Below are 17,224 nucleotides of genomic sequence, written 5' to 3' on the forward strand. Positions count from 1 at the left end.
CTGAGCTGTGGACATAGCCATGGCCTGCCGGTGAGGAAGAAACTGACAAAAAGAAGCTAGCCTTATGATTACTGGAGTCACCAGACATCCATCTTCTAGACAGAATGCAGAGGGGAAAGGGGCTTCAAAATATTCCTAGGCTGACCAAGGTCAGCTAGGTGCCCATCCTTCAAAATATTGATGTAAACTTGGGCAGCATGGCCCAAGATAATTGAAAGTAAAAACTGTGGAAGCAATTTCATTTCTAGATTCTGAACTCTTAAAATCAATAGAGAGCTTATGACTGAGCCAATTCATCAAGCCTCTCAGTACTCCAGGGACACAGCTGGGTGTGAACAAGTCTAGCTTTGGGACAAAGCTCTGAATGCACACATGTCATACAGGACACAGCAAGATGACACACATCATGCCATGAGCACATCTACCAACACCATCTCTTAAAGTCAGACAATAAATCCCAATGCTAATGAATCACATGATAAACCACAACCTTATTGAGCATATAAGAACACAGAGTAATTAACTTGTTCAGCAAACATTCTTCAAGGGTATTTTAGTTAGAGTTTCTGTCACTGTGATAAGATACATTGATCAAAAGAAACTTGGGAAAGAAAGGGCTTATTACCTCTTACCAGTATAGTCCATCATGGAGGGAAGCCAAGGCAGGAACCTGGAGGCAGGAACTGAAGAAGACACCATGGAAAAGTACTGCTTACTGGCTTGTTCTTCGTGGCTTTCTCAATTAGCTTACTTGTACACTCTAAAAGCATTTGCTCAAGGAGGGCATCACCCATAGTGGGAAAGGCCCTTGTACACCAATCATTAATTGAGAAAAGGCCCATAGACATGCTTAGAGGCCAATCTCAATTTCTCAATTGTGGCTTGGGCTACCTCTTCTTGGATGTCTACAGTTTGTGTTAAGTTAACAAAAACTAACAGTACACAGGTTAACATATTCAGGTAACTTGAATACAGCAAAGCTGTTCACTAAAATTCTATCTCTAATGGAAAACAGAAGATTCTATCACTTTCCATCTGATGTTATTGACAGGAAGTGAGATCTTAGGTACTTTGTGCAGAGGAAAAACATGGTGCACTTTGTCCTTAAAGTCAATCAATGCAGCTTTGAGAACCAATCAGAAAAAAAACTGCTCACAACAGTGCAAACACAACTCTGTCACCAATAGCATTTGTTAGTGGATGCTGTAGACAAGAAATATGGTCTGTGCCCTATGATCAGTGAAAGAAAATCACCTTGAGGGTGATAAGACTGATAAGACCAGTAATATCAGAAGCACATCAGTGGTTTCAATATCAAGTAAAAGTTACCAGCTGGAAATGTCAGCCAGTATTATTCACTGAGTCTTCTGGCCAAGTAGCTGCTCAATATTACTGTTTCTTTTGAGCAAAACTCTCTAATATTAAACTAAGTTAGTTATAATTTTGTAGCAATTACCAGGATTGGTATATGCAGGCTCTTATTGAGAACAAAATATGTCTTTGCCACGTCTGAGAAGTCATAATACAGGGATGTTCTTCTGAGGCTCCTAAAGAAACATGATGTGTGGAGAAGACTTATAAAGCTGTCTGGTCCCAAGACAATAGTGCCAAAGAAACACATGTATGCAATGAACATAAATTTCCTTTCTGTACTTGAACAAAGCTGTCAAGCCATTGCCCTCTTTCTGGAACTGCCTTAGACCTTCCCAGATAGAGTATGACCATCAGTAGAATGGGGGTGACACCTGCAGAGGAAGGGATATCAGGCCGGCCCCTGGACACATGTGCCTGCCCATCACTTTCAGTGGATGTGGGAACAAGGGTGGCCTGCAAACTATCTGTCCTCAAAAATACTTCCCACAGTTAACTGGGATTTATAAAGTCCATATTTGTATATTTACACCATACCATGGAATATAAGGTCATTATAAACCTCACAAAAAAAAAAAATCCTAGCAACTAGGTATTTTAAATGTTCTAATAGATGGCACAGACCTGGACCAGAGATAACCTAAACAGGATAAAAGAATGAGTGATTGAGCCACTATGCAGTTGGCTCCCGCAGTTAACAAACAGCTTACAGATTCTTACATGCTGCCATGGGAGAAACAGAGCATCAGAAGTACGATACAGAGGTGGATTAAGAATATGACATAAAGATAAAGAATGCCATGGCTAGTTTCCCCCACCAGCAGGGCTTCAATGGGTTCTCGATCACCCTAAGGACGGAATGATAGGGACAAGAGACACAAAGGAAATACACCAAGACAATATTCTGATCAAGGTGCAACTTTATTTTTCTCCAGGAGGGTTTATATAGTTCCTGCAGGGTAGGGGGAGCAAGAAGCTGTTATCTACATAGTGTGGGGCAAGCTAACAGGATGTTTATGAAGGATGTTTACAGGGTGAAAGGGTCAAGGGCTCTACTCAGTGTCCTGTTGCTAGGCAACCTGACTGTAAGATGATCTAGTTCCCTGTCTTATGGGGGTCTGTATTTTTCCATTAACTAGAGATTCTGTCCTTGTCCCTGACAGCTAATGAGGGGTGTCTGCCATGCTCATGAGATATATGATAGCAGCATATTTGCCCAAATCCACCATCTCTAACACAAAGAACTCATAATTTACAGCATTCTCTATAGCCTTCTCTGTTATGTTGAATGTTCTAAATGCTAAGTTTAATAAAGTTCCTTTATTGGGCTAAGTCAAGATTATTAGCTTATGCCTTTCAGTTAACAGCTTTTCCTCATGGGGCAATTTAGCTTAGCAAACATCTGAGAACCTTTCCCCATAAAGCAACAAATACAACAAGAGATTGCTGCTAGAGTGATCTTAAAAATTGTTTTGAACCAATAGCTGAGGAGCCCTCAACTGGATCAGGCCCTCTGGATAAGTGAGACAGTTGATTAACTTGAACTGTTTGAGAAGCATCCAGGCAGTGGGACCGGGACCTGTCCTTAGTGCATGAGCTGGCTGTTTGGAACCTGGGGCCTATGCAGGGACACTTTGCTCAGCCTGGGTGAAGGGAGGAGGGGACTGGACCTGCTTCGACTGAATCTACCAAGCTGAGCTGAATTCCCAGGGGAGTCCTTGCCCGGAGGAGTTGGGAATGGGGGGTGGGCTGGAGTGGGGGGGGAGGGATGACAGGGGAATCCGTGGCTGAAAAAAAATTGTTTTGAGATTTTTATTTATCAAAAAACATTTCATTGTAATATGGAAAAAATAATTTACTAAACTGACACTTTTTTTGTTTTTTGAAATAGGGTTTCTCTGTGTAGCTTTGGAGCCTGTCCTGGAACTCACTACGTAGACCAGGCTGGCCTAGAACTCATAGGGATCCACCTGCCTCTTCCTCCCGAGTGCTGGGATTAAAGGTGTGTGCCACTACTGCCCAGCTACTAAATTGACACTTTTAAATACATAGAATAATTTCCTTTTTATGCAGCAGAGTTCTATAACCTTTCAGACTAGAAAAACATGGTTTTAAGTAGCATTTGTCCTGCAGCTTAGGTTTGCAAAGTAAAAATACACAATGAAAGTGCGTTTAGGAAACCTGTCACTTTGTATGAAAATAACTAAAGATATACAGTTCTGAAGACTTCTCAAGACTGATGCTCTGTGCAAGGCCCCCAGAAGTTGTCTATCTGCAATATGGAACAGAGAGTGATAGAAAGAGGAACAACACCATCATTTCCTCTGTTAAGATATCTGGAAGGCACTCTGAGGAAGCCGGGTTCCAGTGTGTCTCACTTTCCCATTTACTTGTCTTGGAAATTCATAACCTATTAACATTTTGGAAGCTCAAACAACATTTACTAATGCAACTAAAGAAGTCTTATATTTGGAGGAATGCTACCAAAATGTAATTTACATTAGCAGAATAAATTTGGCAATCATTCACTTAGATATTTCATCTTACGTGTTGCTTTCAGTTGAATTAAGAGGTCACTTCATATTCCTTATGCAATCATAACTCAATAATATAAGAACATAATTTAAAGAAAATTTATTCAAATGGTTTCAGATTCTAGCATTCATAAGAAACTTTTGCAACCTTAGCCCACCACTGTGCTTTGTTTCCTTAGGTCTGAGAGTCCGGAGATGTCTATTTTTAATAGTAAATCAAATGCTTCTGAGAGAGCTATCCTGTGGAATAAAACACTCTCCTACTTTAAGCTAATTTTAATTGTATAAAATTAGTCATATAAATGTCATAGAAAGTCTCAAAACATAATACTACTTTGTTCATATTATTGCCAGTTGACATGTATTTGTATACTGTGTAATGAAGACTGATACTGAAATAATTCTCTTAGGTGTATAGTATGAAATAAACACTTAATTTATAAAAAAAATACTTCCCACAGTTCCCCAAAGTCTAACTAAAGCTATTTGATAGCCTATATTTGAGTAACTGACTTCAAATAGATCTTGAAACTGAGAAGTTAGTGTTATAATTTTACAGAAATATTTGGCAACCCGTGAAGAATAACAAAACTCACAAATTCTATGTTAAAACTATTTTCCTCAGTAATTTACCAGGATTTGCAATGGCAGAAACAATGAGAGGATGAAAGATTCAAAGCTGACAGTGTAAAAGAATAATAAGAAGTCCTACAAACTCTTCCTGAGAGAAAGACAACATAAGAAAAGACTCACCATTTTCCGGTTTAATACATTTGCAGTAAAGGACAAATGGAAGAGAAGTGCCTTTCCCCAGGGCTGAAGCTCTTGCCTCCCCAGGGCAAAGGAGAGGTAAACACTAAAGAAAACGTTATGTGATATCCTCTCTGCTTTAAATATGTTGGTATCCAATCCAACAGAATACAAACTCTGTACCTGAGCTAAATGAATAATCGAGCCAGTGAGTCGACTCCCATCAGACTTGGAAAAATTCGATATCTATTTAGTTAGCTTTCTGTGACTGTGACAAGATTCCAGAAACACTAAGTTTGAAAGGGAAATGGGTTTTTTTGGGGTTCTATTTAGGAGGTTTCAGTCCATAGTCACTTGTTCCCATTGCATTTGGGCCTGCGATTTGACAGCCTATTGTGGTGGGAGCATTTGGTGGAAGGAGATGCTTGCTTCACCTTGTGGCAGCCAGGTGATGAGAACAGGAGAGAAAAGGGACCAAGAGCTAGCACCTCTTTTCAAAAGAGTAAGCACAATGGCTTGACTTCATTCCATTAGGCTTCACACCCTAAAGTCTCTACACCACCCAATGATGCCATTGGCTGAGGGCCAAGCCTCTTAAAATCATTTCAGATCCAGGTCTCCCTTTTCATCCAGTGTCACAAATATCATGCAGGATTCTTTCTCTGGTATCAAGTCCTCACATCCAGGAAAAAATGCTTATTCACCCCATCTGCAGAACAGTCTCCACCCTCAGTCTGTTCCACAGGAGCGTGGTCGTAGAGATGGACACTCACCTACAATCCATGGGAGTATGGTAACATAGGCTGTCAAAAGCAGGTGGCAACTGCTGGGTAACTCCTGAGAAAGAAACTCTTCTGTTGCCTCCTAATCTGAAATCATTCTCTAGAGAATTATACCAAGTCCTCGGAGGGAAGGTACACAGTTCTGATACAAAGGATGTTCATTAGGGTATAAAGCAAAATGTAAACCCTCAATTCTCCAATTCTCTCTTTAAAAATATGATAATACTCATGGACTATTAGCTTCATTAAACCACCCTCCTTGATCCAATAACATATTCAGTTCAAGAATCTGATTTTAGCTATGAAATTATGCTAAAAATTAATGTGAACTTCCCATAAAATGTATCTTCTTCCCCTAAACAATCATCCAGAAGATAGGAAGGAATTACAGTCTGTGTTAATTATCTTTCTATAACTGCAACAAAATGAAACAGAACACCATATGAGATCATGAATTTATAACAAGAAATTGTTTATTAGGCTCACAGTTTTAGATCAGCTGAGTATGTTGGAATGTGGGATAAATCAAAGCAGCTTACCCCACTGACAGAGAGAGAGAATAGGTAGAGCTTGAGGTGCCACTATCCTTTTCAAGACACACCCTCAATAATCTAAGACTGTCCATCGAGCCTCATGAAGTTCCTACCCTCTCCGAAACAACACTCCCCTGTGGCTAAGACTTTAATAGATGTGCCTTGAGGATCATTCAGCATACAACCAGAGTACAGTCATCCCTTAGTACTTATAGATTCCAGGACTCTATGAGGATACCAAAACCACAGATGCTTATGTCCCTAATAGCAATGGCACAGTATTTGCATATAATCTGCACATATTCATCTATGAATGTTAAAGAATCTCTACATGACTTAAAATAACTGTTGAAATGTAATGATTAGCATACTATACTGTTTAGGAAATAATTGATATATTCTATTATTTAGGGATACCATCTGTACATGTTCAGCAAGAAATAAATAATTTTTTAAAAATCTTTTATCTGTGACTCTTGGGTACAGAGCCTGTGGCTCGGAGGGCTAACAGTACTTAGAAAATGGAGTTTCTCCTTCAAGCCTGACTCAGACTTATGCTTCCAACCAATAACAAAGTTAAGACTGTGTAAATGGGTATTGACTGCATAAGAAACAGCCTGAAAACAACTCTCTTAAACAAATAAACAACTCAATGCTTGAACATTATGTGCCTAATCTCTGACAACCATTAATCACATTCAAAGTTTTTCTTTAAAAGCCTGTAGGGAAGGAGTGAGAAGTGGGGGAAGGGAAGAAAAATAAACTCTGGAGCCAGTGAGATTGGGGACACACAGAAGATGGAAATCCACCTCACCTACCAAAAAGAGCCTCAGGAAGCTAGCAAAACATGCCAAGGGTATGATAAGACACCCATGGTGAGAGTCAAAGAAAGAATGTTGAAACACTCAGCATTCAGACAGAAAACCCATGAAGGAAATTAAAAGTACTTTCCTCCCTGCACAATTATGTCTACTGTTTAAGGAAAAGGAAAAAACAGGAATCACCTATTTGAGTTGGCTAAATGTGTTCATCATGAAGAGATGCACATATAGACTTCATGGATGCTATTATAAGAATATGATATATAAAATTATATATACTTATCTATATCATGTATAGATATAAAATAAAATATAATCTATACAAGATATAAAGCTGAAACCAGTTATGTGCACCAACCACCACCTCACAGTACACTTCGAGCCTGGGTGGCATACTGTAGGGTGCAACAATATGCAGGTGGTCATAGAACAAAAGTCAACCAGAACTTTAGTTTAACTGCTCCCACTAATTTTTTTTTTTTTTTTGCAAAACTCCAGATCCCCTTTCAAATCTTAACAACTTCATCCTCATCTCACATTCATGAATCAAATTTTCTATTTTCAAAAAATCTAAGTATGAGGTTATAGGGCTGCACTAAGACATCTTTCACTTTGTTGTAATGGGACTATCTTGCAAGAAGCCAGACTGGGTATCACTGTGTATTTTTTGTGTATCCTGTTTATGACATAGAACAGTCATAATTTATAACAGTTAGTGGAGGAATTAGATGTTCTCTTTCATTTTATTTATTATTTTTAAATGTTTTAATTGAAATAGAATTACACCACTTCCCCCTCCCTCCAAATCCTCCCAGTTACCCTCTTTCAAATCCTTCCCATGAATCCCCATGCTCAAAATGCTAGTTTCTTTTTATTTGATTATGTTTGTTACATATATGTATGTGTGTGCACAAATAGAACGTGCTAGGTCCATTTTTGTTGTTTGTGTGCATATGATTCCAGGGTTGACCTTTTGGTATTGGACAACCAATAAAGGGGCTCATCTTTGACAAAGGCTAATTCTTCTCTTCCCAGCAGTCAGTAATTGCCTGTAGCTCTTTGTTTAGGGTTAGGACTCCCTGAAAAATTTTCCCTTATACATTAATGTTAACATTTCCATTGATATTGATATTGATATTGCTCCTGTTTTATTTTCGGGTTTTGTTATTAGGAAAACTTATGATTTCTTTCTAGTTAGGAATTCTCCTACTGGATGTCAAAAGAATGCCATGTAGATGATGAAAGCCAGCTGGGTCACTGTATGTCTGATATGGCAAATAGATCTTCACTCTAAGAGTGAACTTTAGACAAAAAGTCGTCACCAATTTGTGGATATCCTCATCTTACTCAAAGACGCATCTGCCAGCTCAAAATCTTTCCAAGAGTCTAACCCACTGTTACGCACAAAGACAAGGAAGCAACCATTTAAATGATGTCATATCACTCAGATATTTGATGTAGATGCTCAGCATGGCTCCTAAGAACTCAGTCTTGAGTAGGTTGCCTGCCTTGCTAATTTGATATTTCCCCCCTGAGAATACAAACAACTGAGATTCATCCTTCTAATAGATCTTACTTACTTTTACCCTCCAGCTCACTGGAACTCTATTATGTATATTTTCTTAGAGATATTCAGAAGTTGGCACCATAACACAGAAACAAGGCAAGGTGAATATAATGAAAATGTGAAGGTCTACTGTTAAATAACTCATTTGGTTAAAGAAATTGGTCTGCCATTGCTGAGAGTAATTGTTGCTATAGCACATTTATTGAGTTCAATGGGGGTGAGAATGACAATGTTGTTCTAATATAATTTTAATTCTTTCCCCCTTAAAGTTCCAATGTAACTTGTCTATGGAAAACTACATTTAAATATTCACTAAATTGTCTTTATGCTGGTCAAGGTCATGAGTCCAGAAGTTCGGACACATGCTCTTATCAAAAGATACTGTCTATTCCAGAAGAGGTCTATGTTTTTATGTGCCTTTGATGTAAATGAAATGTAAACTCAGAGAGACCCAGCTGCTGGGGTACTGCATAGATGCCCAAAGGGCCATTGGCTTTATGTGATCTTATTTTGAGTTTCTAGGATATGAATTGAAGCTCCTTGTCTCTGTCATTTCCATGACAATTAACAGCAACTACTAGATAACCTTCTGTAAATACAAACTGAGCTAAGAGAGACACTTTCAGTGTTACATATGGAAAAACTCAGCTGTGAGGCATAGCTAAAATTCCAAGCTCAAGTTAAGCAAAGGACAAAAAAGGGAAAGAAATGGAAAATCTGCGAAAGATGTGGAAGAAATAACAGGAATGGGTATATTATGACTGAGTAGGTATTTACTTACTGGCCCACACCACAATGTCTTTCTAAAGTGTGCACAGAAAGTCAGCTAGGAGTGTACATTGGAAGTGATGTTAAAAATTCTGTCTGGGAGGCTGGAGAGATGGCTCAGGGGTTAGGAGCACTGGTTGCTCTTCCAGAGGATCTGGGGTTCAATTCTCAGCACCCACATGGCAGTTCACAACTGTCTGGAACTCCAGTTCCAGGGGATCTGACACCTTCACACCAATGCACATGAAGTTAAATAAAATTTTAAAAAATCCTTTTTAATGAAAGGATTTCATATAATCCTTTATATGAAATCATAAATTCTAAATATAGCTTAATGTAAAATACATTAAAATAGATAGGAACATTTGATAATATATGTAAGATATATTATCATATAGATGACGTGCTAGTGGCCCCAGCACATTATCACATCCCCAACACTTTCCTTCCCTTGGTGCTGGGCTAGACCTCACTGTCTGATTTCACCTCCCAGCTCCAGATTTCTGCATCTTTCTTCTTACAAGTCACTCCTTCCATTGCTCACATGTCATTTTAAATAACTATCTGGCAAAGGAAAGTTTTCTTTTCAAAAGTTTTCTTTTCTTAGTATGTGAATCTGTTGACCTCTAGTAAAAAATATTTTTTAACTTGAATTAACAGATAATTTCTTCTCTCATTTACTCAAAAAGGATGTTCTGGCTATAGGGTGAATATTTTGAACTTGAGGGTTAAAAAAGGCAATATTCACATAAAACCCATTGGAAAGCGCCAATTGTATTAATGTTCTAAAACCTTTTCATTAATGCATCAATTGTAAACAGTGGGAATTTCTTGATTATTTCTTCACAATCTTTTGCAGTATTATAAAATATTTACTTAGAAGTTAATCTAGAAGTATCTAAATGTCGTAATGGTTGTAAGTCCTGCATGTATATGTGTAAGCTTTGTATAGCTCATATGAAATACCAGATCTTTTATTTTTTTTTTCAGCTGTGATTTCAGGGAAAACTATTTATTCTAGCTGGGCATTAGTTTTCTCTGCTACAAACTAATCATGACAAGTTTCTACTCAAAACAATGCTGTAAGGATTAAAGAAGACAATAGAAGGAGTATGTTGGAGCACTGACCATGGGACTGCTGACTGTCTCCAAGACGAACTACCAGGATCTAAGAGTCTGCACAGAGTACATAAAGGAACAATATTAGAACATAGAGATCACACAACAAAGACTGGGACCATGGGTAATGAGAAACAAGACAGGAATACCCTGAGTTGCCAAATAGTGGAAAGGGTTCCTAGCTCTGGCACAGGGAGGGGATCTAGGCAGCGGTCAATCTTATTGAGCCAAGGGAGCTATGATCCTACAGGGGCTCAGAAGGCTATCAGTGGCAACACTGGAGAGGAAAGACAACTCCAGAAAATCTAAGTCCCTCTCATGGTTCGGCAAGTGACATGTGAAAGGCTTAGCTCTCACCTAAGGTGACAGGAGTGTCTGTTCTACTCATGGCACCAACTCCTCAGAGAGGAGTGAGGAGTCCTGCATCTAGCACAGCCTAGTGAAGCAGCACCCCAAGGGCCCAACTGTTTCCAAGTGACAGAACTGCACCCCAGAAAAAAATTGAATATTTGTAGAATTTTAAATAATTCTTAACCAACAAGATGAGCTTTGTGATGCCTGCAATCTGCTTAGAAATGCTCAGGTATACAAAAAAGGAGAGAGACAACTCATGATGGAGAAAAACAAATAACTAAAACCAACCCAGACAGCAGGCTAAAGGGAAGGACTGTAAAAATACTAATGACTGTGTCACATGTATTTAAAATGTTAAACAAAAATACATAAAATATATAAAAAAGACTCTAGTTTAGCTTTAGAATTGAAAACTATAGTATCTAAGATGAAAACTATGCTGGCTAGAAGAAACAACAGAATAGGCATTGCTACATAAAACTTAATCCAACTTAAAAATGGAAGTAGAAACCCACAGCTCCAGCGAAGCTAGCTAACAAGGAGGAGGACTCTAACAGGGATGCATGGATCTCCCTGGGAAGGGGAAATAGATGAGATCTCCATGAGTAAACTGGGACTCATGGGTGGAATAGAGAGTAAGAGATAGGGGATGAGAATATAAGGGAACTGGATGGTTGAGCTGGAACAGGGACATAGTGTGAAAACAATGAAAGAGATACCATGATAGAGGGAGACATCATGGGGATAGGGAGAAACCTGATGCTAGGAAAGTTCCCAGGAATTCACAAGCTTAGACCACTAGCAATAGTTGAGAGGGTTCCTGAACTGGCTTACCCCAGTAATCAGATCATGAATACCCTAACTGTCATCATGGAGCCTTCATCCAGTAACTGATGAAAGCAGTTGCAGAGATCCACCCAAGCACCAGGCTGTGCTCCATGAGTTGATGAGAGAGAGGAGGGATTCTGTGAGCAAGGGGCATCAAGATCATGATAGGGAAACCTATAGAATCAACCAAACCAAGCTAGTAGGCACTCATGAACTTTAGACGAACAGCTGTGGCACCTCCATAGGACTGGACTAGGCCCTCTGCATAAGTGAGACAGTTATGTAGCTTGATCTGCTTAAGGGGCCCCCTGGCAGTAGGATCAGCATGAGCTGGCTTTTTGGAGACCACTACCTATGGTGGGACACCTTGCACAGCCTTGATGTGGGGGGAGGGGCTTGGACCTGCCTCAATTGAATGTACCAGGCTCTGCTGACTCCCCATGGGAGGCCTTACCTTGTTGTAGGAGGGAATGGGGGATGAGCTAGGAGCTGGGGGTAAGGGTGTGGGGGTGGGAAAAGAGAAGAGAGGGGGATCTGTGGTTGGTATGTAAAATGAATGCAAAATTTCTTAATAAAAACATAAAAAGAAAAGAAAATGGAAGTAGAAATGATTCAAAAAAAAGCAAGGAAAAAGAGTTAATCATAACTAGCAGTGCAACAGCAAGATCTGAGGAATTTGAGCACAGCTGTCCATGCGTTTCTAAGAGAAGGGAAGAGGACAGAGAACGTATGCAGATAACCACAAATTTTCAGACTTAATGAAAATTATAAGCATACATACAGACTCAAAAAATAGAAACACCATGAAATAAATATATTTTATTTATGAAGATACTATAGATTATGCCTATCATCATCAAATAGCCTAAAACAAATGAAAAGAGAAAAATCTTTCAAGTAGGCAGAAAAATTCTAACAAACAGAAACGTTTCATAGAGAACCAAGTTAAGTCTTACAGACAATTTCTAGCAAATAGCTTCTGGTGGTCCTTATTGATAGATAAGACATCAATGAGAAAAAGCCATTTGCTAGATCAATAGCTTTATACCATGCACCAGGATATGTGTTAATCTGCTCAAGTAAAGACATCATATCAAAAGTATAGCAACTGCAGTAGGGAGTCACTACTTGATTGAGTTTTTAATAGTCAACTGTCATTCTCCATAATTCGTCTGTCTTCTGAACTGGCCAGATAGGAGAGATAAAGGGAGATGTGGTGGAAACTTGCACCACCACCTCATCTTTCAAGTCCTTGATGGTGGCACTAATTTCTACAAATCTTCCAGGGATGTGGTACTGTTTTCCATTCACTATTTTCCTTAGGATAGACAACTCTAAAGGCTTTCATTTAGCCTTTCCAACCATAATTGTCCTCACTCCACAAGTCAGGGAATCAATGTGAGAAATCTCCCAAGTTCTTAGTATATCTATCCCACTTATACATTCTGAGACTGAGAAAAGACCTACAGAATGAGTTTGGGCATGCATTGAACCATGAGTCAGACATCAGCCAAAACTCAATTGATCACCTGACCTCCATAACTGACGGGCCACAATATTTCTGAGGATCTCCTGAAATTATCCTCAATTCAGACCCAGCATCAAACAGACCTCTAAAAGTTAGATTGTTTCCTTTCCCCCAATTACTTTTCTAAGAGACCTTAGGTCCCTCTGGGGAAAGACTAACACTAAAATTTTTGGTATCTTCTGTCCCTTCATTCACGAGGTTCTGGGTCTACAAACAGGCTCAAGTCTGGAAATTGGTCCATGGGCTGAGATTACCTTTTTAGGATTTCCCTCCTACACAATTCTTTACATTTGAGAATTTTTCTGCATATATAGATCAAAGAAACTTTAGTATACTTCTTATCTATCCATGACTGATTAGTCAGTACCAAAGGTTCATACCAGTCATGTGAACATAAGATTCACTTTGTCTATGCTTCCCATTACAGGTCAGGTGATTATGAACATTGCTTTGTCTATGCTGCCCATTATAATAACAATGATCCAATGATCCAATGATGCTACTTCAGGGTCCAATTAAACTCATTGCATTTAATTCATCCAAATGAGCAGCACTTGTTGCCAACCCTAAGGTGTTGCACAGGGAAAAGAGGGACAACAAAACTCTTCAGATATGCTGGTGCCCCTCTCACCATCTTTCATGTTATAGGATTAGTGAAGACATGTCCCATTGTGGAGGATTAGGTTATATACAGTGTACCATCTCTAACATTGCAGTTTCCCTGAGCCTTAAAATACCTTCATCAATACTAAGCTAAGGGATATCAGGCATCTCCAACTCCTTTACAGGAGGGCCTATTTTGACAAATACTTCAGCCAACTACTCAAACAAACTTTTTACAACTTTTTATATTGTATGAGCTTCCATATTAAACCTAAAATTAAAACTCAGAGGGGGCATATCAGTAAACTCAGCCTGATCCAGTTTTCAGTTTCATCTACCATTATCCCACACTCTTAAAATTCATTCCCACACACATTCCCAAGACATTTGTTTGAGTGAATTGGCAAACTCATTAAGCTCTTTAGTAGTTTACCACCTCATGGACTACACTTTCTACCTCCTCTATAGGAGCCTATTTAGCCTTAAATCTGGTTATAGGTCTAGAGGAAACTATTGATGGGCATCTTTTTAGAGAAAGTCACTGCAGGTTTAGCAGATAATGAGGGATAAATTTCCCAAGTCAAAGGTGAAAAGGACAATATTTCAGGGGGTGGGAGTACATCTTCTGCTAAGAGTGCAGAGATGACTTCCTCAGGTGAGATAAACCCTTGAGAATCTGAGGATTCTCAGTTTCAATAGGGTCCTCCCTTACATCCCCATTCCAAGATAAAGGATGACATTCCTTACCAATTAACACCATTACTTTAACCTCCAACACTTTCCAAGGCTGGGATTTGAATTTTCACTGTAATTAAGCTAACCTTATACAGAAGGCTTTGGTTTAATTTTCTGGACTCGAGCTCTGTGGCTACTAGAGAGAAAATTCTCTTCCAGGGCTTATTTAGAAAACTTTAGACCATTCATGTGCATCTGGAGGCAGTCAATTTTATCACCAAGTTCATTGTTGTCTTTCACTGTATTTTGAGATGCTACAAGTTGGTTAATTTTATCATGAAATTCATTCCTTTTCTTTGTTAACCAGCAATATAATTTTCCTTATTTTCCCACAAACCATCAAAAGTTTTATATACAGCACCACCAAATCATTGCTGACCACAATCAGTGAATTGGGATAATCAAATGCATGTCTCTCCTAAGGTTTGTGAAATAGTTCACACCACAGGCTTTCAGTACTCTCTGAGCTCCCAAGAGAGGCTTCAATATCTGGAGAGGCTTCTGTAACTGTAGTTGTTCGAAAATTCAAAAGCCTGTTCTAGATATTTAAAAGACTCATCCTTATACTTCTTTTGTTGCCCTAGAACCACTCTTCTGGTACCAAAATCAGAATTAGTCAACTTCTCTAGAGTAACAGAACTTATAGAATTAATCTCATATATATGTGTGTATATATATGTACATGTGTACATATGTACATACAATGGCTATAAATATAAGGTCCAAGAATTCAGTAGTTGCTCAGTCTATGTGGCTGGATGTATTAGCTGGTCTTCAGGAGAATCCTGAAAAAGTGGGCTCTAATACCAGTGAAGGAATAACCTTGCTAGGAAGGCTAGAGCAAGCAGGCAATGAGTTAGGGCTTCCTTCTTTTGTGTCTTTATATAAACTTTCTACAGAAGGTGTGACCCAGATTAAGGATGGGTCTTCCCACTTCAAAAATTCTGGATTACTGGTGTAGCTTCCCACCTCAAAAATCTAGATTAATGGTGTGTCTTGCAACCTTAAAGTTCCATATTAGAAGTTGATCTTCCCACTTCAAATTATGCCAAAATACCTCACAGGTTGCTCTTCTATTTGGGGGTTTTAGTTAATTCCAGATGTTGTCATGTTGACAAGGAAGAACAACCATCATAGACAGTAAACATGAGAAAATGTGCAACCTTACTAGCCACCAGTAAGTCAAATTGCATTAAGATTCCTTTTTAAAAAATATTTTTACTAGTTCTTTGAGAATTTTGTACACTGTGTTTTGATTATATTTATCTCTTTCCCCAGAGTTTTTCAGATCCACCTCACTTCCCTGCCCTCTCAACTGTCTTTTTGTTCATATCACCTCAGTCAGAATAGGTGTCATTAAGGAAACAAATAACAACAAATGAGGAAAAGAATATGTGAAAAAGGGAACTTGCCCACTGATGCCAATATGTAGATTTTGTAAAAGGATTAAAAATAGATCTACTTTATAATGTAATGCACTCGAAGGACTCTTTGTCAACATGTCCCAGAAACACCAGCACAGCAATGTTTACTGCAGCATTGTTCATGTCAGCTGAATTTTGGAATGAGCCCCAGTGTCTCATAGTCAGAAAAGAGAACACATGAAGGAAAACTGATTTGATAGGAAATGGACACACGAAGAGTTATGCCAAACTCAGGAAAGCACTTACTGTGTTTTCTCTCAAACATGATTCCTACATGTTACATAGATACATAAAGCCATGACGTGAAACATAAAGTAAAACTGTCTAGAAGAACAAAAGGGACTGAAAGAAAGGGGAGGAACAAGAAAAGGGATAAAAAGGCTTGGGATACATTGCTCAGTGTACAGAACATACTTGAGTAAAAATCAAAATTCTAAAGGACTTGAACATCTCATTTTTTTATTATTTTAAATTGTGTTTGTGATTGTGTGTGTGTGTGTGTGTGTGTGTGTGTGTGTGTGTGTGTAAGTATGTAGGTGTACCTATCTAGAGGCATCAGATTACCCCAGAACTGTACTTAAAGGAGGTTGTGAGCTGCCCAGTGTGGATTCTGGGAACTGAACTCAGATCCTGTGCATGAACAGTGCAAGCTCTTAATTTCAGAGTCATCTCCAGCCCTTGGATCTCTTAAGACAATATCATTCAGCCCAGGGGCATATGCAGATTTTGAGGGGCCCTGATCTATACAATTAAAGAAATTTCTAATTTTGAAAATGAAAATATCATATATACAGTGTCAGAATTTGGAACCTTATAAAGGTAACATCAGAACAGTCCCTGAAGCTCTAAGTGGACTCACAATTACTTCTGGTTTTGCTTACATAATACAAAAAAAAAGAATATTTTTTTTCTGATATTTACTGATATTTCACAAAGGTGGGGAATTGGTCATTCCTGAAACTGAAGTATAATTTACAGAAATCTAGCCTTGGCAATTTAATATATCTACAAACGAAGAATAAGTTGTCAGCAAATACCTCAGGATAAAATGTAGGGTAAGGACTATAACAAGAGGCAACACATTCACCCAGACTAGTCATCATACAAAAATCATCCATGTAGGTGATCTGAGTTCATCTGCCAAAATGATATCATTATGTTTGTTTGTTCTAAGTCCTAAAATTTGATAGAATTTTGGTGTCAATCTTCCATATCCAGATTCAGTGTCTCTAGGTGTCAAATGGGGCTGTGGTAGGTGAAGAGATGGAGGTATGCAGGCTCTGTGGGGACACCCATGGCCCCTCACAGGTCTCAACAGGAATGTAGACTGTAGAGTAACTGTAGCCGGCACCAATAGGAGCACATGGGTAATTAGCAACAGCATGAGCTGAGTGCCCAGCATGTTGGAGCAGGCTGGCATCCAGGTTTAAGATGCACCTGTTTATGATTAGCTACAATGGATTCCACACCCCATACCTCATTTCTTGGAAGGAAGGAAGAACTTGTT

Source organism: Peromyscus eremicus, chromosome 12, assembly GCF_949786415.1.
Source record: "Peromyscus eremicus chromosome 12, PerEre_H2_v1, whole genome shotgun sequence".
NCBI classification, from domain to species: domain Eukaryota; kingdom Metazoa; phylum Chordata; class Mammalia; order Rodentia; family Cricetidae; genus Peromyscus; species Peromyscus eremicus.